This window comes from Eurosta solidaginis, chromosome 3, assembly GCF_040869045.1.
Source record: "Eurosta solidaginis isolate ZX-2024a chromosome 3, ASM4086904v1, whole genome shotgun sequence".
Classification (NCBI taxonomy): domain Eukaryota; kingdom Metazoa; phylum Arthropoda; class Insecta; order Diptera; family Tephritidae; genus Eurosta; species Eurosta solidaginis.
In genome coordinates this window covers 165,574,674-165,598,512 of record NC_090321.1, presented here as the reverse complement: position 1 = coordinate 165,598,512, position 23,839 = coordinate 165,574,674, and the positions used below count along the sequence as shown (strand labels likewise).

The 23,839-nt window shown below is 41.2% G+C and overlaps 1 long non-coding RNA gene across 8 annotated transcripts; it reads left to right on the top strand.

The window, feature by feature from the left end:
- On the top strand, positions 1-23,131 carry LOC137244567 (uncharacterized). 8 transcript variants are annotated; one of them, XR_010951106.1, is made up of 10 exons: positions 1-869; positions 931-1,486; positions 5,537-5,763; positions 5,853-6,053; positions 6,111-6,427; positions 6,481-6,768; positions 6,828-7,006; positions 7,062-7,195; positions 21,701-21,871; positions 21,931-23,131. It is a non-coding gene; the product is annotated as an uncharacterized lncRNA (long non-coding RNA). The 8 variants fall into 8 exon arrangements; XR_010951105.1 differs by having other exon boundaries at positions 5,824-6,053; positions 6,503-6,768; XR_010951109.1 differs by having other exon boundaries at positions 5,824-6,053; positions 21,701-21,864.
- Positions 23,132-23,839: the final 708 nt, after the last annotated feature.

Sequence of the window (23,839 nt, the reverse complement as noted above, 5' to 3'; positions counted from 1 at the left end):
TGAAAAATTCTTCAAATGAAATAGCATGTTGACAAATTTAGCTTTCCCACAATGTATCGTGCTCTCTCGCACCTATTATTTTTATAGGGATAGCAAAATACGTAATTTTTGCGTGCAAAAAAATTCGCCATTTCTAATTCAGCAGAGACAGCAAAACATTTGGTGGTCGAAAATTTTTTCAATTTTGAGAGTTTTAAATGGAATATCTTCGGAAATATTTAAAATTAACAGGGAGTTCTCCAGATCACATATATATATATTTTAAAGCTCGCAAACTTATAATTTAAGAGTAATTTGGTGTTAAAGTTTGGAAATTTCTATACAAATTTTATATGTGTATACGTATATATATGTGGCAGCACAGCTTTGTAATGTCATCAATATATATGTGCATGTTGCTACAAAAGCGCGATTGATTTAATAAAAACATTTATAATAAGTGAAAACAATGCAAAAATGAAATGTGAAATATACTAAAATGCAATTTAAGTTTATCGTTGCCAATTTATATAGATATGTATGTGGATTAAGGTTTTGAAAGATGTGTAAATTGTAATTTAAAGTTCTATAGAAATTTGTTAAATTTGCAAACTTTAACAACAAATAACTTTTAAATTATAAGTTTGCGCACTTTAAAATATATATATTTGTGATCGGGAGAACTCCCTCTTTCATTTGATACCAAGTTTTACCCCGAACTCGGGGGTGCTATTATAAAATTTTCCCAAAGTCTTTAATATACAATGATTTTTGCTGTTTATTTCGACAAAAATTTTTGATTTGATTTTTGTGCTCATCGAAAGAATTCACAATTATATAGCACCATGCCGCGAATAATGATAAAAGGTGGTGTGTGGAGAAACACTGAGGTAAGCATTTGACGCGACTGGTTACTCTTGGCCGTTTATTAACTAAATTGATAACTTTCAGGATGAAATCCTCAAAGTAGCTGTAATGAAATATGGCAAAAACCAGTGGTCACGTATTGTATCACTGCTGCATCGCAAATCTGCCAAGCAATGTAAGGCACGCTGGTACGAATGGCTTGATCCTAGCTTAAAGAAGACAGAATGGTCACGCGAGGAGGATGAAAAGTTTTTGCATTTTGCCTAATTAATGCCAACACAATGGCGTACAATTGCGCCGATTATTTCATAGGGTTAACTGGCACCAATTGTTCACACCAAATTGTTAGGTACAGGATTCGCCACGGGTAGGTGAGGTTGGCAATCACAACCCCTTGAATGTTGTTGTTGTTGTTGTAGCAATGCTCGCCCCACCTAATAGCCGCGACCGATCACAAATTGTCATCAATATCCTCTAACGGGAGTCCAAGGAAACTTGCCGTTTCAACAGGGGTGGACCATAAGGAAAGGGGTGTTAGAGGCGTTTGTTCCACATTACAATTAAAGAGATGGTTGGTGTCATGTGGGGACACATTGCAAGCAGGGCATACATTTTGTATGTCGGGGTTGATTCTGGATAGGTAAGAGTTTAACCTGTTACAGTATCCAGAAGTTGAGCAAGAGTGACACGCGTTTCCCTGGGGAGTATGCGTTCCTCTTCTGCGAGTTCTGGATATTTTTCTTCAAGTACTGGATTCACCGGGCAATTCCGGACATAAAGGTCCGACGCCTGTCTATGGAGTTCACCAAGGACCTGCTTGCGTTTTTCCGCTTCATACGGCTGGGTTCTCAGGTGCCGTATTTCCTCAAAATGCTTACGGAGATGACTCCTTAGGCCCCTAGGCGGTGCTGGTTCGTCAATCAGATGTCTATTGGGATGCCCAGGTTTCTGAGTATTCAACAGAAACTGTTTGGTCAGCATCTCATTTCTCTCCCTGATGGGGAGTATTCTCGCCTCATTATGCAGATGGTGTTCTGGGACATAAGAAGACAGCCCGTGGCGATTCTGAGAGCAGTATTTTGGCAGGCCTGTAGTTTCTTCCAATGGGTGGTTTTTAGGCTTGGCGACCATATGGGTGATGCGTAGCACGTAATCGGCTGGCTGATTGCTTTGTATGTGGTCAAGAGCGTTTCTTTATCTTTTCCTCAGGTACTGCCAGCAAGGGATTTGACGATTTTATTACGGCTCTGAATTCTTGGAACAATTGCGGTTGCGTGCGCACCAAAATGTAGATCCTGATCAAACGTCACACCCAAGATTTTGGGGTGTAGGACAGTCGGTAGCGTAGTGCCATCGACGTGGATGTTCAATATGGTCGACATCTGGGGCGTCCATGTTGTAAATAAGGTCGCGGAAGATTTAGTCGGTGACAATGCCAGGTTTCGCGAGGCGAAAAAACTGGAGAGATCAGGGAGATAGCCGTTTATTTTATTGCATAGCTCATCGATCTTTGGGCCTTGGCCTGTGGCCATTATTGTGCAGTCATCGGCGTAGGAAACGATTGTGACTCCTTCCGGTGGTGAAGGTAGCTTAGATATGTAGAAATTAAACAAAAGCGGGGATAGGACACCACCCTGTGGCACCCCTTGTTTAATTCTCCTTTGTTTTGATGATTCGTTTCTGAATTGCACCGATGCCTGCCGACCACCCAGATAATTTGCGGTCCACCTTTTAAGACATGGGGGAAGGGTAGACCCTTCCAGGTCTTGCAGTAACGAGCCATGGTTGACCGTATCAAAAGCTTTTGATAGGTCTAACGCTACGAGTACTGTTCTATGGTGGGGATATTGATTCAAACCGCAATTTATCTGGGTGCTAATGATTAGCGCGGAGGTAGTGCTATGGAGTTTTCTGAAGCCATGCTGATGAGGGGCTAGCTGTAAATGTGCTTGGAAATAAGGGAGCAAAATGGCTTCAAGCGTCTTTGCCACTGGCGATAGGAGAGATATCGGACGATATGACTCACCTACGTTAGCTGGTTTCCCAGGCTTTAGTAGCGGAACCACCTTGGCCATTTTCCATTTCTCGGGTATGACAAAGGTGGAAAGAGACAGGTTGAAGACATGCGCTAAATATTTGAAACCCTCTTTCCCTAGGTTTTTAAGCATCGGCATGGCTATGCCGTCTGGGACCACTGCTTTGGATGGTTTAGCGCAACCAATGGCGTCCTCAATCTCTCTAGCGGTGATGGTAATTGGTGACGCGCTGAGTTTGTGTTTATGTGCGTGTCTATTGGCTCTCCGTCTATCTTTGTCGACCGTAGGATGCATTATATATTGTCGGCAGAAAGCGCTCGCGCATTTTTTCGCATCCGACAGCACCTTATCGCCAAAGGCGATGGAAACTTTGTCTTTGTGCTTAGTCGGATTCGATAGGGACTTTACGGTGGACCAAAGTTTACCTACACCGGTAGAGAGGTTACAACCTCTTAGGTGCTCTTCCCATTTCGCCCGCTTGTGTTCGTCCACAAGCAATCTGATGCGTTGGTTTATATCCCTTATTTGGGGGTCGCCTGGATCAAGCTGTCTTATAAGGTCGCGTTCCCTCGCTAAGCTCGCGGCCTCCGCCGGGAAGTGGGGCCGGATTTCGGGAATTCTCCCGGCGGGAATGAAATGTGCCGAGGCGGATTCAATGACCTTACGGAAGGCACGCTCCCCTTGGCGGGCATCAGTCGGGATAGGGAGGGCAGCAAAGCTGCTGTCTGTTGCAGATTTATATTCTTCCCACTTTCCTTTTTTGAAGTTTATGAAACTGCGTTTTTCGGTGACGATGAAGTCGGCGGTACGCTCGAACGAAATAAGTATGGGCAGGTGGTCGGATGCCAATGTTACCATCGGCTGCCAGTTGACGCAGTTTACGAGTTCTGCGCTCACGATTGAGATATCTGGCGAGCTATGACAGCTTCCTACCATACGTGTGGGGGCGTCTCCGTTTATTGTGCAGAACGTCGTTTCGTCTATTTGATCCGCCAACATCTCACCCCTACTGTCCGCCCGCAAGTTTGAATGCCATAGGTCGTGATGGGCATTGAAATCGCCTAAGATAATGCGATTGCTGCCAGTGAGTAAGGCCTCGATATTAGGGCGGTATCCACTGGGGCAACAGGTGACAGGAGGGATGTAGATGTTGATGATTTCTAGATTTGCATCACCTGACCGGACAGATAGGCCTTGACGTTCTAAGACATTGTCACTGCGGTCGATGCCAGGATCAAATATATGATATTGTACAGAGTGGTGTATAATAAACGCGAGGCCGCCTCCATTTCCGCTCTCGCGGTCTTTCCTGTGGACATTATAACCAGAGCAGGTCTGCAATGCAGATCTTGCTGTGAGATTAGTCTCTTGAATCGCAGCAATGCGGATGTTGTGCCGCTTCATGAAATCGACTATCTCCGTAATCTTCCCAGTTAGTCCATTACAGTTGAACTGCAGAATTCTGAAGTGCATGAGGGGTGACGCCGCCACTCTAGGGGTAAGTGAGGGGTGACTAAGCCTAGGTTGTGGAAGGCCAGGACGCAATTGCTGTTGTGGCCTTGGGACTGGGCGCCCTTGGGCAAGCATTGGGGTACCCGGATGATTTGGGTTTGCGACCTGGCAACATGGCGCGATGAAACCCGTCGAGGGGTTGCCGTCGCGGAGACCAGAACATCTAGGAAAGTGGCACCACCCAAGGCAGGAGCTGCATTGAGCGGATGTCGCAAACCTATATATTCTGTGCTGGCAGACGGTGCAAACGGAGGCAGGGACTAAGAGTCTGTTTCCCTGACCTGCACGATTGCTGCCAGAAAAGAGGGGGGGAGAAGAAGACGGGGGCAGGGGCTGATCCTCAGCATTGCTACCAGCTCTACTACGAAGGTAGTAGTTATGAGTGGTATCAGCTGTTTGAGTTGTTGGCGCCGTGGGGCGCGAGCAGCAGCGGGTACTTGTTGTGACTTGCTGAGCAGCGAAGCTGCTGGAAGGTAGTTGGGATACGCTTAGGCGTAGACTACGGGACGCCCTTGGGCGTGAGCAGCAAGGAGCCACAAAAGATTTATAAAAGTTACGTGGACGTCGGGTTTTGGGATCAAGCCCAGAACAACCTGTCCGATGCAACCATCCCTTGCACGAGACAGAGTATGAACAGAGTATGACCGTCCTAAAAAGATTATTTTCTGGCAAATGCAGCAAAACCATTTCTCAGGACCGGGGTCAGGAGACGGACCCGGATTGGGTTCGATACCTTCCCGGAGTAAGAGAATATGTAGCAGTCCTGCTGCAAGGAGCTGCTGGGAGGATGACAATTTGTGGGAGGGACGAAACAAATTAAATGGGGTCACACTGAAATGACAGTCCTTGGTCGGGAAAAATCCCGAGTCGCTCCGGTACATAGAACCGACTGCCTTGGGAAGCGAACCCCTTGAATCATTTTGGTCGGCAGGTATGCCGCGGATATATTCTTGGCACTTGTTATTGATGGCTTTTATGATGCCACCAACACAACCTGGACAGACGCCAATGCTCAGTCAACTACCCAAGGCGTGTCAACCCCCAATACCCGGACACGTCCGGACGTCCTGGTTATAATGTATGCTAATACAACTAATAATTTACAACTTTGCTGATGATTATTTTTGTGTTATTTTCTTTAGCAACCACCTGCACCTGTTACTGGTAAATATCAACAGCCGCAACAGTATGATCAATCCCAACGCCGTTTAGATCCCGATCAGATGCCAAATCCGATAAGCGTTATCATTGAAAATCAAAATAGCGCTGGTGGTGCTTTTATTACTAATGAACAGGGTTTATTACCACCATTGGTGACCACAAAATATGTGGTAGAAGATCAGGGTAACTCCTCGCCACGTTACGTTAGGTATCGATAATCGAAATTAATGTTTTGTTTGGCAATTACATTGATCTTTCTTCTTTGCAGGTCGTCTTTGTATTGCATACATGCAACAGCTGATTTATTAAAAACAACAGCTTTGTCCATTACACTTACCGCCTCACCAATGGCACGAACGGTTGAGGGTGAATATGAGCCACCCATTGTAAATTTTGGTGAATTGGGTGCAATTAGATCTAATCGTTGCAAGGCTCAATAGCAACTTGTAGATGCTGGTCGTCGTTTCCAATGTCTAATGTGTAAAGTAACAAGAGATGGTAAAAAAAATCTTTCACATTTACTTGTGTTCATTGATCCATATTTTTTCTCAACAGTGCCAACTGCATATTTCCAACATTTGGGCCATACCGGACAGCGTGTCGATAAATATGAACGTCCTGAACTTGTATTGGGTACATGAGTATTTGTGTAAAAAATGCTTGGGTACCGATAGCTCTCATGGTAAACCTCAACTCATATCCACATCAATGCCTCGCATTCAATTGGGTTCACGTAGTATGGACAAGCATATTGTTGATTCCAGTGGTAAGGCCACAATTTCAAATGATGGGGCAACCATTATGAAACTATTGGATATTGTGAATCCAGCCGTAAAACTCTAGTAGACATCGCCAAATTTCAAAATGCTGAGGTAAGTTTTTTGTTATATTAGAATGTGTAGAATAAAAATGTTTCTCTTATCAGGTCGGCGATGGCACCCCTTCAGTAGTACTTTAAGCAGGTGAAATCTTAAAACAAGTTAAACCATATGTTGAGGAAGGCGTGCATGCACGTATCATCATTAAAGCTATACGTAAAGCATTATAATTATGCATGACCAAAATATGACATGGCTGTACATGTGGAAGCGCCAATCAAAGGAACAACAAAGTGCTTTATTGGAAAAATGCTCTGCCACAGCAATGTCCTCCAATGTCCAAGAGTATCAGAAAATTGTTAATGCTGAATGGCGTCTCCTGTACAATAAAATAGGTAAGTAAGGTGCCAATGTTGTGTTTTCTAAACTACCAATTGGTGATGTTGGTACACAGTATTTTGCAGATCGTGAAATGTTCTGTTAGTGTACCAGAAGAAGATTTGAAACGTACAATGAAAGCTTGTGGTGGAGCTGTTATGACTACAGCTAATGATATTAATTCAAGTGTTTTGGGTCAATGTGATTACTTTGAAGAACGTCAAGTTGGTGGTGAACATTTCAACATTTTCCAAGGTTTGATAGTGGGTTTGACATTAACTTCATTTTTATAGTTTATAATTATTTAAAGGTTGCGTTAATGCTAGAACATATACATTGATTTTACGTGGCGGTGACGAACAATTTTTGAAAGAAACTAAGCTTCGTTACATGATGCTATAATGATTGTGCGGCGTACAATTAAACATGATTCTGTTGTTGCTGGTAAGTCAAAATACAAATTGAAAAAAATTTCTAATCTTAAATTGTTAAGTAAAATTATGAAAAGATTGTGTCCAACTCCGGAAGAAAAACCTATAAAATTTGTGTCAGTGAAATGATAATTATTGCTTTTGGTTGTTATTTGGAGGCATCGTCATCGAGTTCCTTCTGATCGTATATGCCGGTTCTTTTGCATTCTTTTACATGCATAAAGTGCCGTTTAAGCCTTCCTCACCCTCTCCTCCACGTTGAGCTTCCATGTCAGCTTACTGTCTAGGATCATTCCTAGATATTTTGTGCAAGGTTTCGCCGTAGGGTCGCCCCTCCTAACTTAGGCCTGGTCCAATTAGGGACCTTGTACCTCTTTGTAAACAAGACCATATACAACGTCATCTGCGTAAACCGTAAGTTTTTCTGGTCCCTCGTAGAATCCCCTAAGCAGTTGGTTAATGACCAGCGTCCACAGCAGAGGTGATAGCACCCGGAGTGCACCTGTCCACTAATTTCGTGGCCGCGTACAATCCCCATTGCGATGTAATCTTACTGCAGTTTAACATGCAGTCGATCCATCTGGGTAAGGCTGGATGTACTTTAACGTAATTATAAAAAAAAAAAATAAATGTAAGGCGCGATAACCTCCGAAGAGATCTAAGGCCGAGCTTCTCTTCCAATTTGCGTCGTGCTCCTCTTGATTTTTCCCTACAAATTGGCCGGACGGGACCTACATGTTTTATGCCGACTCCGAACGGCATCTGCAAGGCAGATGAGTTTTCACTGAGAGCTTTTCATGGCAGAAATACAATCGGAGCGCTTGCCAGACACTGCCGAGGGGCGACCCCGCTTAGAAAAATTTTCTTCTAATTGAAAAATCTTATTTCTAAAATTTTGATGTTGCTTTGCCCGGGAGTTGAACCCAGGGCATACGGTGTGATAGGCGGAGCACGCTACCATCACACCACGGTGGCCGCCTTTAACGTAATTAAGACCATCAATAATCGCCCATTTAGAAAGCCCCGGCAATGCTTAAGAAGACTTCTAGAGCATATTCCTTATATTCCAGGGCTTTTTCTATGCTTATTACCACCCTATGCAATGCGGTGTCTACTGACTTGCCTTTGGTGTACGCCTGTTGTGTTGTGGAGAGCAGCTTTTCATCCACGTTGGACTTTATGTACACATCTATCAGCCTCTCAAAGGTTTTGAGCAGAAATTATGGGTCTATAATCTTTGGGATACACGTGACCGATCTTCCCCGCCTTTGGTAGGAAAGCTACACGAGCAGTTCTCCAAGAGTGCGGTACATGATTCAGTTTATGCACCCATCGAATATTATTTTAAGCCATCCCACGACCGCCCTACTTGAAACTTGTAGCATGGCCGGACATGTACCATCTGAGCCCGGCGATTTCACCACCACTACGAGGTCCTCAGTAGTGTAATTAGGCAGCATATATGAATGCTGCTGTTTCCTTACCATTACTACAGCTCGCACCCGTCCTTCCGTTTGCGCATAGTAAACGCCAAATCCGCGCGCGCTAAGTCCAGAACCCTTTCCTCCCGATGGAAACCGCGGCTCCTGGATCAGCGCGTTAGGAGGAGGAGTTCGCTCGACGCCACTTTACTGTGTTGGAGGTTTATCTGTATGACTCGCAGTACCAATGGGCTGCTTGTCCCCCTCCAGCACCTTCATCGTGACGTCGTCGTCCTCCTCTAGCCCTTTTGGTTTAGAGTGTTCGAAGCCCCCTTCAGCCTCTTGTACCTGTTGTGCCAGGTGTTCCTCTGTGCGACTCACAGCACCATCTGGCTGTTGGTCCCCTTCTAACACATTCGGGGTGACGTGGGCTACCTCCACCTGTCTTTTTTCCCTTAGGCTTTTGAGGTCCTTTTCGACGTCCACCGTGTTAGGACTTTAATACCCGCGACTTTTCCTGAGTCGCATATTCATTTTGCCTGTACCTAAGGACATTTTTCCAAGCTGCGCGTACAATATATCCTCCGCCTGCTTGTTTATTTGGAAGATGTATAACTAACCTTCGTCCGTAGGCCGAGATACAGTAAGGACCTTCGAATCCTATGTCGGTATGTTCGGATTCTGATTCTGCAAAAGTCGCAGTGTATCCTCCGACTTCATCACGCATGGTATCCATACCTTAACTTTTGTTACCTTGGGGATTTGCGCTTTATCCACCATCTCAAAACGAGCGTTCGTGCCCTGCCTTTGGAGGTTTGGAACCACTTCCTCCAGCCATCGCAAGCTCGCGATGTTGTCGCACGCTATCATCTTCATACCATTATACCATCCCCCGAATCAAAGGTTGGAAGGAGCTTACTTGGTTATTCCCGCATCATCTTAAGCATTAAGCTAATAAGCTCCTTTTCTACAGATCTGGAGATCGGCTAAGAACTCACACCAACGACGATTTTCGTTACAATTGCTAGTGCATGCTCTCCAAGATGTAGATCCTGATCGAAAGTCACACCCAAAATTTTAGGGTGTAAGACAGTCGGTAGGGTAATGCCATATGGTCGACATTTGGCGCGGTCATGTTTTAAATAAGGTCACCGATGATTTGGTTGGTGACAATATCAGGTTTCGCGAGGCGACAAAACTGGAGAGATTGGGGAGATAGCTGTTTATTTTATTACAAAGCTCATCGATGTAGGAAACAATAGCATAGGCCTAGAAGCAATAGTGACTCCTGGTGGTAAAGGTAGCTATTGATATGTAGAAGTTAAGCAGAAGTTTGAATATGAGTTTTTTAAGTTATAGCAAAAAAAGCGTTGAGGATTTTTAATATCTTACCAGGAACCTTCGTTCATGTTTCTAAGAATGAAGAATAAAACCTATTCAAACTCAATTTTCACCAGGACAAAGCCGCTGAGACTTCGCTATACTTTAACACACAATACGTTACCCCATTTTAGCACAACTATCATTTTTTGATTTTATTAAATTTTATAAAATGTTTCTTCCTCTACAGTTCTATTTCGGTATGGGATGGTAAATATGGCTTTCGCATTTTCTCCATTAATAACTGTGAAAAGGTGGAAGAAATCTATGCGTGTAAATCTCACATATTATCTTGGTCGAGCGTTTCTTCAATAGCTCTCTAGTGGTGATGGTGACAGCACCATACATGTTTACAAATGTTACACTTCAAAAAGAATCAAAATATCTGCCATTGCGTCTACGGCTCAAATACCCACAGTATATGAATGAATCGATTGCACCTAATTGTCTGCCTAACGGATAGTATACATATATTCCATTACATGTATTCCATATATATACATATGGAAGTTGGCAACCCTGGTGTGTGAAAGCTAAAGTAATTTGTGCTCCTCTTAAAATTTTCAAATTCATTGTTTATTGTGAGTCTTAATTCTTACAACCTGTGTCTAAACATTAATAAACGTAACATTTGTCTGTGGAAAGTAAGATCCTCTGTCCAGGTGATCTCCAATTCAACTTTACTAACTTGGCAGTATATTGCGATTGGTGCTCCTGCTTTGTTGTTGTTAGTCAACTTGTTTTTCTTTGACACCTTCATCAACTGTGTATCTTCCCGCCAAAAGTTTTATAGTCACTGAATTTTGTGCTTCAAGCTTTATTTTGTGGTTTGCGTCTATGCTAAACTTAACCTGCGTCATAATAATCTAAGCTGCGTTAGAGCTGCCACCCAGTTTCTTGGAGCAATATTTTTTGGCCCGTTTTTTTTTTTTTTTTTTTTCGAACACCATGGATCAAGTCAATGGTAAACGTCGTGGTGACGACCTTAATAACGAGGTTGATAGCGCCAAAAAGGTGCAACGGATCAGCGGCTTCTCTCCTAGTTTAATGCAAAGCATGGATCAGAGATTTGCTAAGTTCAACGATCTGATTGCTAAGCAAATTTTGGACTCGGAAAAAAGGCTCATCGAATTCGTATGCAAAAAACTAGAAGACAAATTTGTGGTGCTGAAGAAAGAGGTCAGTGAGCTTAATGCAAGAGTTACTCAGCTGGAGAGTGTGTTCGAGCGCGTTGGTTATCTCGAAGAGGAAGTAAAAAAACTCAAAAACAATGCGTCAAAGCAAGAGAGCCATATTGCCGCAAGTGAAGTCCGTGTACACGGAATTCCCTTTAAGGAAGGAGAAAACTTAGCAAGTGTCTTTCATCACCTCTGTTCCACTCTTAGATTGCAACCAATACCTATAATGAGCATTTTTCGGCTACGGAAAATAGACAACAGCGTGACAGATCCGGCCGTAATAATCAAATTTCAGTCGCCGACAGACAGAAACAAATTGCTAAAAAGTATAGGCACCTTCAGGCGCCAAAACAATCCAAACATCAAAGGTCTGCAATTAGTTCATGTGGGCATAAATTCAAATGCTCCGATTTATGTAAATGCTTCGCTGTCTAGGCAAAACTATGCGATCTTCAAGGCAGCGATCCGTCTAAAGAAGAAAAGGAAGGTGGTGGCGGTTTTTTCTAAGAAGGGTCTGGTACATATCAGACGAACAGCCAACGCCAGCCCTGAAGCAATACATAGCTTGGATTGTCTAGAGCGTCTTGAGAATACCGGCGAAGAAAGCGCGAGTTCCTTTCGAGTTGATGATGCGCCAACGAATAATGATCAATAAATTAATTTCTATGTATGGTATATTACTTAAGTTCTTGAGTCTGTTCGTTTCTGTCTTTATCTCTCCCTATCATACTTGTAAACCATCACTTATGTTGTCTTTATTGTTACGCATCGCAGAGCATTCTTTATATCCCATATATAGTGATGGTCCTAGACTATAGGTTGTCTAGTTCCAAAGACTGCTTACATACACTGTTGCGCGTATTCAACAAACGTACTAAAGGGCTCAAAGTCATCCATCTTAATGCGCAAAGCCTCTATATAAAATCTGGATGAATTAAGATTCCTATCTGAGGGTTCTGATATAGATGTTATATGTATTTCCGAAACCTGGTTTTCTTCATGTCACAAAAATGATTCGGTGCAACTAAATGGATATCAACTGTTCAGGGCTGATAGACGTGGTCATGGTGGTGGTGTTGCTATATATGTTAAAAGTAGTTTATCCTGTAAACTTTGCTGCAGTGCTAGTCCAAGTGATCTTGTCGAATATGTGTTCGTAAACGTGTTCTCTGTAAATAATGAAAGGCTTCTTATCGGCTGTGCATACAGACCTAATCGTGGAGTTGACTTCTCTGGCTTTATTGAATTTCTCGAGCCTCTACTTATAAGCTATGATAATATAATCATCGCTGGGGATTTCAACTCCAACCTTCTCGTCGACTCAACTCTAAAGCTAAGTATGGAGTCTCTTGGACTTTTTCCCACCAATTTAACTTCACCTACACACTTTACTGACTCAAATTCTTCTTTGCTGGATTTATTTTTTGTGAATGATCCCCTGAAATTGCTCCACTACGATCAATTTTCGGCATCTTGCTTTTCAAAACACGATCTAATATTTCTTAGTTACAACTTCCAAACGTCACACATACAATGTTCCTTTACATATCGTGATTTTAGAAGCATAGATTACAGTTCCCTTAATGCAGCGGTGGAGTCGGTTGAGTGCAGCTTGATTCGTACACTGACATCGGTCGATGATCAGGCATCATTCCTACAGAACCATATCATTAGGCTTTTCGACAACTATGTGCCAGTGAAACTCAAAGCTGCTACACACAATAATACCCCTTGGTTTAGTGCCAATCTAAAACACTTAATTCACCAGCGTAACCTTGCTTACTCACGATGGAAAAGATACAAAACCCTGGAGGCTCACAACTGCTTCAAAACAGCTAGGATCGCTGCAAACAAAGCCATTAGGTCAGCTAAGCAGAAATTTTATAATAACAAGTTTAGTGCTGCTTTGAGTTCGAAGGAAACCTGGAAGTCGATTAAACATATTGGTATCGGAAAATCCAAATGTGATATTTCTGTCCTCCCTGATGTAGACATTAATGAGATAAATATAAATTTTGTAAATCTGCCAATCTCAACTGACAATATATGTGCTGATAATCATTGTATTCGCGCTAATGTTGATTTTGGTCCTCTTGAGTTTGCTAGTGTCGATGAGTGTGATGTCGTTCAAGCCATTCTTTCAGTAAAGTCTAATGCTATGGGGTTCGATGGTATATGTCCGAAATTTTTAAAAATAATTCTTCCTAAAATCCTTCCTCACTTAACCTACTTGGTTAACTCTGTGCTGACGTCCTGTGTATTTCCCAAATGTTGGAAAGTTGCTAAGGTAATCCCAATCCCCAAGCAAAACAAGGAGTATAGGCCTATAGCTATTCTGCCTTTCCTTTCCAAGGTCGTCGAACGAATTTTGCACTGCCAGATAAATACTTATGTGCAGAATAATAACCTTCTCACAGATTCCCAGTCTGGATTTAGGTCAAATCGTAGCTGTAAAACGGCGCTCCTATCGGTGATAGAGGATATTCGAGAACAAGTTGACAAAAATTTTACTGCTTTCCTGACTCTTCTCGACCATTCAAAAGCGTTTGACTCGGTCGACCACACCGTTCTCTGCAAGAAGCTGGACAACCTATTTAATTTCTCCAACTGTGCAACAGCCCTAATCAGATCGTATTTGGCCGACCGAACTCAGGCAGTAAGTGTTGGTAGCAGAAAGTCTGACTTCGTCAGTGTTTTAAGAGGAGTCCCACAAGGCTCAATCCTTGGTCCCCTGTTATTTGTTTTGTATATAAACGATTTGCCTGGTGTTCTCAAGTATTGTAATATTCACATTTATGCTGACGACGTACAATTGTATATGTGCTGTCCTAGTGATCGTACCAGTTCATGTATTAATAACTTAAATTACGATTTGTGTCAAATTGGTACGTGGGCTTCTATGAACGGCTTATGTCTTAACCCTAAGAAGTCGAAATGTATAGTCATTCATAGAAGGTCACTAGATAAAAGTGGAATGGAAAATTTAATTTTAGACAACACTATTATAGAATACGTTGACACGGCAAAAAATCTAGGTATAATTTTTAACAAAACCCTGACATGGAAAGATCACATCTTCCGCACAGTGGGAAAAGTGTATGGGATGCTTCGTACACTCTGGCTTACACAATATTTTACTCCGTTACATATTCGTCTACTAATAGCAAAAGCGTACTTAATACCTACGCTCCTTTATGGTTGTGAGGTTTACTCCAATTGTGACTATGTATGTAAGAGGAAACTTAATGTTGTGTATAACAACATTGCTAGATACGTCTATGGGTTGAAAAGACTTGACCACGTCTCTCAACATGCTTACAGGTTGCTAAACATTTCTTTCGATAACCTTATTAAACTTAAAACGCTCACTACGCTACATAAATTAATATATATGAAGGAACCTGACTATCTGTATCGGAGGCTAAATTTTCTCCAGTCGTCTAGATCTGTTCTCCTTACCCACTTCAGACATCGTATGCTAATATCTTGATTTTTCCCTACAAATTGGCCGGACGGGACCTACATGTTTTATGCCGACTCCGAACGGCATCTGCAAGGCAGATGAGTTTTCACTGAGAGCTTTTCATGGCAGAAATACAATCGGAGCGCTTGCCAGACACTGCCGAGGGGCGACCCCGCTTAGAAAAATTTTCTTCTAATTGAAAAATCTTATTTCTAAAATTTTGATGTTGCTTTGCCCGGGAGTTGAACCCAGGGCATACGGTGTGATAGGCGGAGCACGCTACCATCACACCACGGTGGCCGCCTTTAACGTAATTAAGACCATCAATAATCGCCCATTTAGAAAGCCCCGGCAATGCTTAAGAAGACTTCTAGAGCATATTCCTTATATTCCAGGGCTTTTTCTATGCTTATTACCACCCTATGCAATGCGGTGTCTACTGACTTGCCTTTGGTGTACGCCTGTTGTGTTGTGGAGAGCAGCTTTTCATCCACGTTGGACTTTATGTACACATCTATCAGCCTCTCAAAGGTTTTGAGCAGAAATTATGGGTCTATAATCTTTGGGATACACGTGACCGATCTTCCCCGCCTTTGGTAGGAAAGCTACACGAGCAGTTCTCCAAGAGTGCGGTACATGATTCAGTTTATGCACCCATCGAATATTATTTTAAGCCATCCCACGACCGCCCTACTTGAAACTTGTAGCATGGCCGGACATGTACCATCTGAGCCCGGCGATTTCACCACCACTACGAGGTCCTCAGTAGTGTAATTAGGCAGCATATATGAATGCTGCTGTTTCCTTACCATTACTACAGCTCGCACCCGTCCTTCCGTTTGCGCATAGTAAACGCCAAATCCGCGCGCGCTAAGTCCAGAACCCTTTCCTCCCGATGGAAACCGCGGCTCCTGGATCAGCGCGTTAGGAGGAGGAGTTCGCTCGACGCCACTTTACTGTGTTGGAGGTTTATCTGTATGACTCGCAGTACCAATGGGCTGCTTGTCCCCCTCCAGCACCTTCATCGTGACGTCGTCGTCCTCCTCTAGCCCTTTTGGTTTAGAGTGTTCGAAGCCCCCTTCAGCCTCTTGTACCTGTTGTGCCAGGTGTTCCTCTGTGCGACTCACAGCACCATCTGGCTGTTGGTCCCCTTCTAACACATTCGGGGTGACGTGGGCTACCTCCACCTGTCTTTTTTCCCTTAGGCTTTTGAGGTCCTTTTCGACGTCCACCGTGTTAGGACTTTAATACCCGCGACTTTTCCTGAGTCGCATATTCATTTTGCCTGTACCTAAGGACATTTTTCCAAGCTGCGCGTACAATATATCCTCCGCCTGCTTGTTTATTTGGAAGATGTATAACTAACCTTCGTCCGTAGGCCGAGATACAGTAAGGACCTTCGAATCCTATGTCGGTATGTTCGGATTCTGATTCTGCAAAAGTCGCAGTGTATCCTCCGACTTCATCACGCATGGTATCCATACCTTAACTTTTGTTACCTTGGGGATTTGCGCTTTATCCACCATCTCAAAACGAGCGTTCGTGCCCTGCCTTTGGAGGTTTGGAACCACTTCCTCCAGCCATCGCAAGCTCGCGATGTTGTCGCACGCTATCATCTTCATACCATTATACCATCCCCCGAATCAAAGGTTGGAAGGAGCTTACTTGGTTATTCCCGCATCATCTTAAGCATTAAGCTAATAAGCTCCTTTTCTACAGATCTGGAGATCGGCTAAGAACTCACACCAACGACGATTTTCGTTACAATTGCTAGTGCATGCTCTCCAAGATGTAGATCCTGATCGAAAGTCACACCCAAAATTTTAGGGTGTAAGACAGTCGGTAGGGTAATGCCATATGGTCGACATTTGGCGCGGTCATGTTTTAAATAAGGTCACCGATGATTTGGTTGGTGACAATATCAGGTTTCGCGAGGCGACAAAACTGGAGAGATTGGGGAGATAGCTGTTTATTTTATTACAAAGCTCATCGATGTAGGAAACAATAGCATAGGCCTAGAAGCAATAGTGACTCCTGGTGGTAAAGGTAGCTATTGATATGTAGAAGTTAAGCAGAAGTTTGAATATGAGTTTTTTAAGTTATAGCAAAAAAAGCGTTGAGGATTTTTAATATCTTACCAGGAACCTTCGTTCATGTTTCTAAGAATGAAGAATAAAACCTATTCAAACTCAATTTTCACCAGGACAAAGCCGCTGAGACTTCGCTATACTTTAACACACAATACGTTACCCCATTTTAGCACAACTATCATTTTTTGATTTTATTAAATTTTATAAAATGTTTCTTCCTCTACAGTTCTATTTCGGTATGGGATGGTAAATATGGCTTTCGCATTTTCTCCATTAATAACTGTGAAAAGGTGGAAGAAATCTATGCGTGTAAATCTCACATATTATCTTGGTCGAGCGTTTCTTCAATAGCTCTCTAGTGGTGATGGTGACAGCACCATACATGTTTACAAATGTTACACTTCAAAAAGAATCAAAATATCTGCCATTGCGTCTACGGCTCAAATACCCACAGTATATGAATGAATCGATTGCACCTAATTGTCTGCCTAACGGATAGTATACATATATTCCATTACATGTATTCCATATATATACATATGGAAGTTGGCAACCCTGGTGTGTGAAAGCTAAAGTAATTTGTGCTCCTCTTAAAATTTTCAAATTCATTGTTTATTGTGAGTCTTAATTCTTACAACCTGTGTCTAAACATTAATAAACGTAACATTTGTCTGTGGAAAGTAAGATCCTCTGTCCAGGTGATCTCCAATTCAACTTTACTAACTTGGCAGTATATTGCGATTGGTGCTCCTGCTTTGTTGTTGTTAGTCAACTTGTTTTTCTTTGACACCTTCATCAACTGTGTATCTTCCCGCCAAAAGTTTTATAGTCACTGAATTTTGTGCTTCAAGCTTTATTTTGTGGTTTGCGTCTATGCTAAACTTAACCTGCGTCATAATAATCTAAGCTGCGTTAGAGCTGCCACCCAGTTTCTTGGAGCAATATTTTTTGGCCCGTTTTTTTTTTTTTTTTTTTTCGAACACCATGGATCAAGTCAATGGTAAACGTCGTGGTGACGACCTTAATAACGAGGTTGATAGCGCCAAAAAGGTGCAACGGATCAGCGGCTTCTCTCCTAGTTTAATGCAAAGCATGGATCAGAGATTTGCTAAGTTCAACGATCTGATTGCTAAGCAAATTTTGGACTCGGAAAAAAGGCTCATCGAATTCGTATGCAAAAAACTAGAAGACAAATTTGTGGTGCTGAAGAAAGAGGTCAGTGAGCTTAATGCAAGAGTTACTCAGCTGGAGAGTGTGTTCGAGCGCGTTGGTTATCTCGAAGAGGAAGTAAAAAAACTCAAAAACAATGCGTCAAAGCAAGAGAGCCATATTGCCGCAAGTGAAGTCCGTGTACACGGAATTCCCTTTAAGGAAGGAGAAAACTTAGCAAGTGTCTTTCATCACCTCTGTTCCACTCTTAGATTGCAACCAATACCTATAATGAGCATTTTTCGGCTACGGAAAATAGACAACAGCGTGACAGATCCGGCCGTAATAATCAAATTTCAGTCGCCGACAGACAGAAACAAATTGCTAAAAAGTATAGGCACCTTCAGGCGCCAAAACAATCCAAACATCAAAGGTCTGCAATTAGTTCATGTGGGCATAAATTCAAATGCTCCGATTTATGTAAATGCTTCGCTGTCTAGGCAAAACTATGCGATCTTCAAGGCAGCGATCCGTCTAAAGAAGAAAAGGAAGGTGGTGGCGGTTTTTTCTAAGAAGGGTCTGGTACATATCAGACGAACAGCCAACGCCAGCCCTGAAGCAATACATAGCTTGGATTGTCTAGAGCGTCTTGAGAATACCGGCGAAGAAAGCGCGAGTTCCTTTCGAGTTGATGATGCGCCAACGAATAATGATCAATAAATTAATTTCTATGTATGGTATATTACTTAAGTTCTTGAGTCTGTTCGTTTCTGTCTTTATCTCTCCCTATCATACTTGTAAACCATCACTTATGTTGTCTTTATTGTTACGCATCGCAGAGCATTCTTTATATCCCATATATAGTGATGGTCCTAGACTATAGGTTGTCTAGTTCCAAAGACTGCTTACATACACTGTTGCGCGTATTCAACAAACGTACTAAAGGGCTCAAAGTCATCCATCTTAATGCGCAAAGCCTCTATATAAAATCTGGATGAATTAAGATTCATATCTGAGGGTTCTGATATAGATGTTATATGTATTTCCGAAACCTGGTTTTCTTCATGTCACAAAAATGATTCGGTGCAACTAAATGGATATCAACTGTTCAGGGCTGATAGACGTGGTCATGGTGGTGGTGTTGCTATATATGTTAAAAGTAGTTTATCCTGTAAACTTTGCTGCAGTGCTAGTCCAAGTGATCTTGTCGAATATGTGTTCGTAAACGTGTTCTCTGTAAATAATGAAAGGCTTCTTATCGGCTGTGCATACAGACCTAATCGTGGAGTTGACTTCTCTGGCTTTATTGAATTTCTCGAGCCTCTACTTATAAGCTATGATAATATAATCATCGCTGGGGATTTCAACTCCAACCTTCTCGTCGACTCAACTCTAAAGCTAAGTATGGAGTCTCTTGGACTTTTTCCCACCAATTTAACTTCACCTACACACTTTACTGACTCAAATTCTTCTTTGCTGGATTTATTTTTTGTGAATGATCCCCTGAAATTGCTCCACTACGATCAATTTTCGGCATCTTGCTTTTCAAAACACGATCTAATATTTCTTAGTTACAACTTCCAAACGTCACACATACAATGTTCCTTTACATATCGTGATTTTAGAAGCATAGATTACAGTTCCCTTAATGCAGCGGTGGAGTCGGTTGAGTGCAGCTTGATTCGTACACTGACATCGGTCGATGATCAGGCATCATTCCTACAGAACCATATCATTAGGCTTTTCGACAACTATGTGCCAGTGAAACTCAAAGCTGCTACACACAATAATACCCCTTGGTTTAGTGCCAATCTAAAACACTTAATTCACCAGCGTAACCTTGCTTACTCACGATGGAAAAGATACAAAACCCTGGAGGCTCACAACTGCTTCAAAACAGCTAGGATCGCTGCAAACAAAGCCATTAGGTCAGCTAAGCAGAAATTTTATAATAACAAGTTTAGTGCTGCTTTGAGTTCGAAGGAAACCTGGAAGTCGATTAAACATATTGGTATCGGAAAATCCAAATGTGATATTTCTGTCCTCCCTGATGTAGACATTAATGAGATAAATATAAATTTTGTAAATCTGCCAATCTCAACTGACAATATATGTGCTGATAATCATTGTATTCGCGCTAATGTTGATTTTGGTCCTCTTGAGTTTGCTAGTGTCGATGAGTGTGATGTCGTTCAAGCCATTCTTTCAGTAAAGTCTAATGCTATGGGGTTCGATGGTATATGTCCGAAATTTTTAAAAATAATTCTTCCTAAAATCCTTCCTCACTTAACCTACTTGGTTAACTCTGTGCTGACGTCCTGTGTATTTCCCAAATGTTGGAAAGTTGCTAAGGTAATCCCAATCCCCAAGCAAAACAAGGAGTATAGGCCTATAGCTATTCTGCCTTTCCTTTCCAAGGTCGTCGAACGAATTTTGCACTGCCAGATAAATACTTATGTGCAGAATAATAACCTTCTCACAGATTCCCAGTCTGGATTTAGGTCAAATCGTAGCTGTAAAACGGCGCTCCTATCGGTGATAGAGGATATTCGAGAACAAGTTGACAAAAATTTTACTGCTTTCCTGACTCTTCTCGACCATTCAAAAGCGTTTGACTCGGTCGACCACACCGTTCTCTGCAAGAAGCTGGACAACCTATTTAATTTCTCCAACTGTGCAACAGCCCTAATCAGATCGTATTTGGCCGACCGAACTCAGGCAGTAAGTGTTGGTAGCAGAAAGTTTGACTTCGTCAGTGTTTTAAGAGGAGTCCCACAAGGCTCAATCCTTGGTCCCCTGTTATTTGTTTTGTATATAAACGATTTGCCTGGTGTTCTCAAGTATTGTAATATTCACATTTATGCTGACGACGTACAATTGTATATGTGCTGTCCTAGTGATCGTACCAGTTCATGTATTAATAACTTAAATTACGATTTGTGTCAAATTGGTACGTGGGCTTCTATGAACGGCTTATGTCTTAACCCTAAGAAGTCGAAATGTATAGTCATTCATAGAAGGTCACTAGATAAAAGTGGAATGGAAAATTTAATTTTAGACAACACTATTATAGAATACGTTGACACGGCAAAAAATCTAGGTATAATTTTTAACAAAACCCTGACATGGAAAGATCACATCTTCCGCACAGTGGGAAAAGTGTATGGGATGCTTCGTACACTCTGGCTTACACAATATTTTACTCCGTTACATATTCGTCTACTAATAGCAAAAGCGTACTTAATACCTACGCTCCTTTATGGTTGTGAGGTTTACTCCAATTGTGACTATGTATGTAAGAGGAAACTTAATGTTGTGTATAACAACATTGCTAGATACGTCTATGGGTTGAAAAGACTTGACCACGTCTCTCAACATGCTTACAGGTTGCTAAACATTTCTTTCGATAACCTTATTAAACTTAAAACGCTCACTACGCTACATAAATTAATATATATGAAGGAACCTGACTATCTGTATCGGAGGCTAAATTTTCTCCAGTCGTCTAGATCTGTTCTCCTTACCCACTTCAGACATCGTATGCTAATATCTGATCGCCAGTTCTTCATTAATTCCATACGTCTTTGGAACTCGCTCCCTTCTAGACTTAGGCTTATAAGCAATGCTCTGCTCTTCAATAAAGAATTAACAAGTTTCTATAATAACCTAGACAATTAAAATACTGATTCCTTCTAAGCAAATGTACTCTATCATTCCTTTATTTATCTATTTACTATTTATTAAATATATTATTTATTGTAACCTTTTCTTAGCCATAGTCATTAGCTTTAAGTTTCAAGATTAGATTGTTCCTATTTTATGCCTTTTACCGACTAGCACTGTAAAATAATTTTTGTCAAATTGTTGTGCTGGGATGAATTGCCTAATAAATACAAATACAAATACAAATTCATCAAATCGAAAATATTGCACCAAACGAACTGGGTCTGAATACTGAAACAGTACACATATTCAAAATCGATGAGGAGGCTGTGATGATGGTATAGGGTGAGTTGTTGAATAACATACGAAAACCACTTTAACCCATCTATATATTTGCATTACAGCTAAAGCGTTACAAACAGCAAAAATTGCTGGCGCCAAGCAATTGGAAAAGGCAGTGAAGCTTTCATCACACCGTACGGATGGTGTAAAGCTAGAAACTGCTGTTGTAACAGCTGCCACCGACACAACGGTCATCTCTACTTCGCCGAGTAGCGGCTCGTCCGACTATCTATCGAAGACAGTATAATCATATCTTTTGCCAACACAGGTTAGCGATGTGCATGCACAGGAAATGATTTCAATTGGAAAACAAAAATCAATTAAGAGAGTTGATTTATTATTAAAGTATTTACTTTTCTTTATATCAACAGTATTAATTTAAGTTGCAATATCACGTACATATATAATAAGGGATGTGATACGATTGCTGTCGGAATTAGATTTGAAACCAATCAATACTCCTGCTATGGGTTGTAGAATTATTGTTTGAATAATTAGATTTAGAACAATAATAAGTCTGACTTAATTACAAGTCGTACATTTTTAAGTTCATCAATTATGACAGCAATCGGATTCCACGACACCTTTGAATATTATTGATCTGAAAAAAGAGTAAACCTAATCTGAATTTCTACTAAGCTTTAAGTTGTAGATTTAAATTGATTCAAATAATTGCAGTTTTTTCTAAAGCTTAAAATTATTTTCTGTTCGCTTGGAAAAGATTTCAATTGGAAAACGAAAACCAATTAAGCGAGTTTATTTGTTATTAAAATACTTACTTTTCTTTATATGAACTGTATTAATTTAATTACAATTTCATGTGCATATATAATAACGGATGTCGTGATACGATTGCTGTCGGAATTAGATTTGAAACCAATCAATACTCCTGCTAAGGGTTGCAGAATTATTGCTTGAATGATTAGATTTAGAACAATAATAAGTCTGACTCAATTAAAAGTCGTACATTTTTAAGTTCTTCAATTACGAGAGCAATCGGATTCCACGACACCTTTGAATATTTTTGATTTGAATTTATACTAAGCTTTAAGTTGTAGATCATTCAAATAATTGGAGTTTTTTCTAAAGCTTAATATTATTTTTTTGCTCGCTTAGAAGAGATTTCAATTGGAAAACAAAAACCAATTAAGCGAGTTTATTTATTATTAAAGTTCTTCTGTTTTATATGAACTGGATTAATATAAGTTCCAATTTCATGTACATATATAATAATATTGAAAATAATAAATATTGAAAATTCAATTTTTTTTGTTCATATTTTATTCATATGGCTGTTCCAGGTAGAGTAAATCTGCAGGTAAAATTCACGTTATATGGCGGTTATATAAATGGTAAAACCGCAGTAAAATTGATTGTCAAATGACTCGAAAATGTAGAGTGAAATGACGGAAAAATGACCACCATTTGACGAGCATTGTGACGTGTGTGAGCAGCACAGTACTATGCTCACATCCTATAGGTGGGAGCGGAATGCACTATCACATTAATAGGAACGAAACGGAAAATTTGGTCACAGGTCCGCCCATGCAAAAATTACTATGAATATAACCGCTGCAGAAAGTCACAATGACCGTAAAATGACTAGTAAAATGACGTGGAGCGTTTTTGCAGGGAATGAAAGAGGGTAAGTATTACAACAGTGTGGCGAAAAAATTAAAATTTAGGTACATTAAATTATTGAATACAAAAACATTTAAAGAGCAATATATCGGCACTCTGACGTTTGTGACTGTACATAGCCTGTAGTAGCAATATATATATGCTTAGCGGCAAAATATTCTGAACACGCATTCTTAAGCGGCAATTACCCACCGACGTGTGCCGTACGTACGGACGTTTGTCGTACGAAACACGTTTGACCGAACCCTCAAGCCCGTAGGAATCAATGTGTGCGTCTGTGTACATGTACATTACATAATTGTGTGTATTGTTACAGATAATCACTGTTGC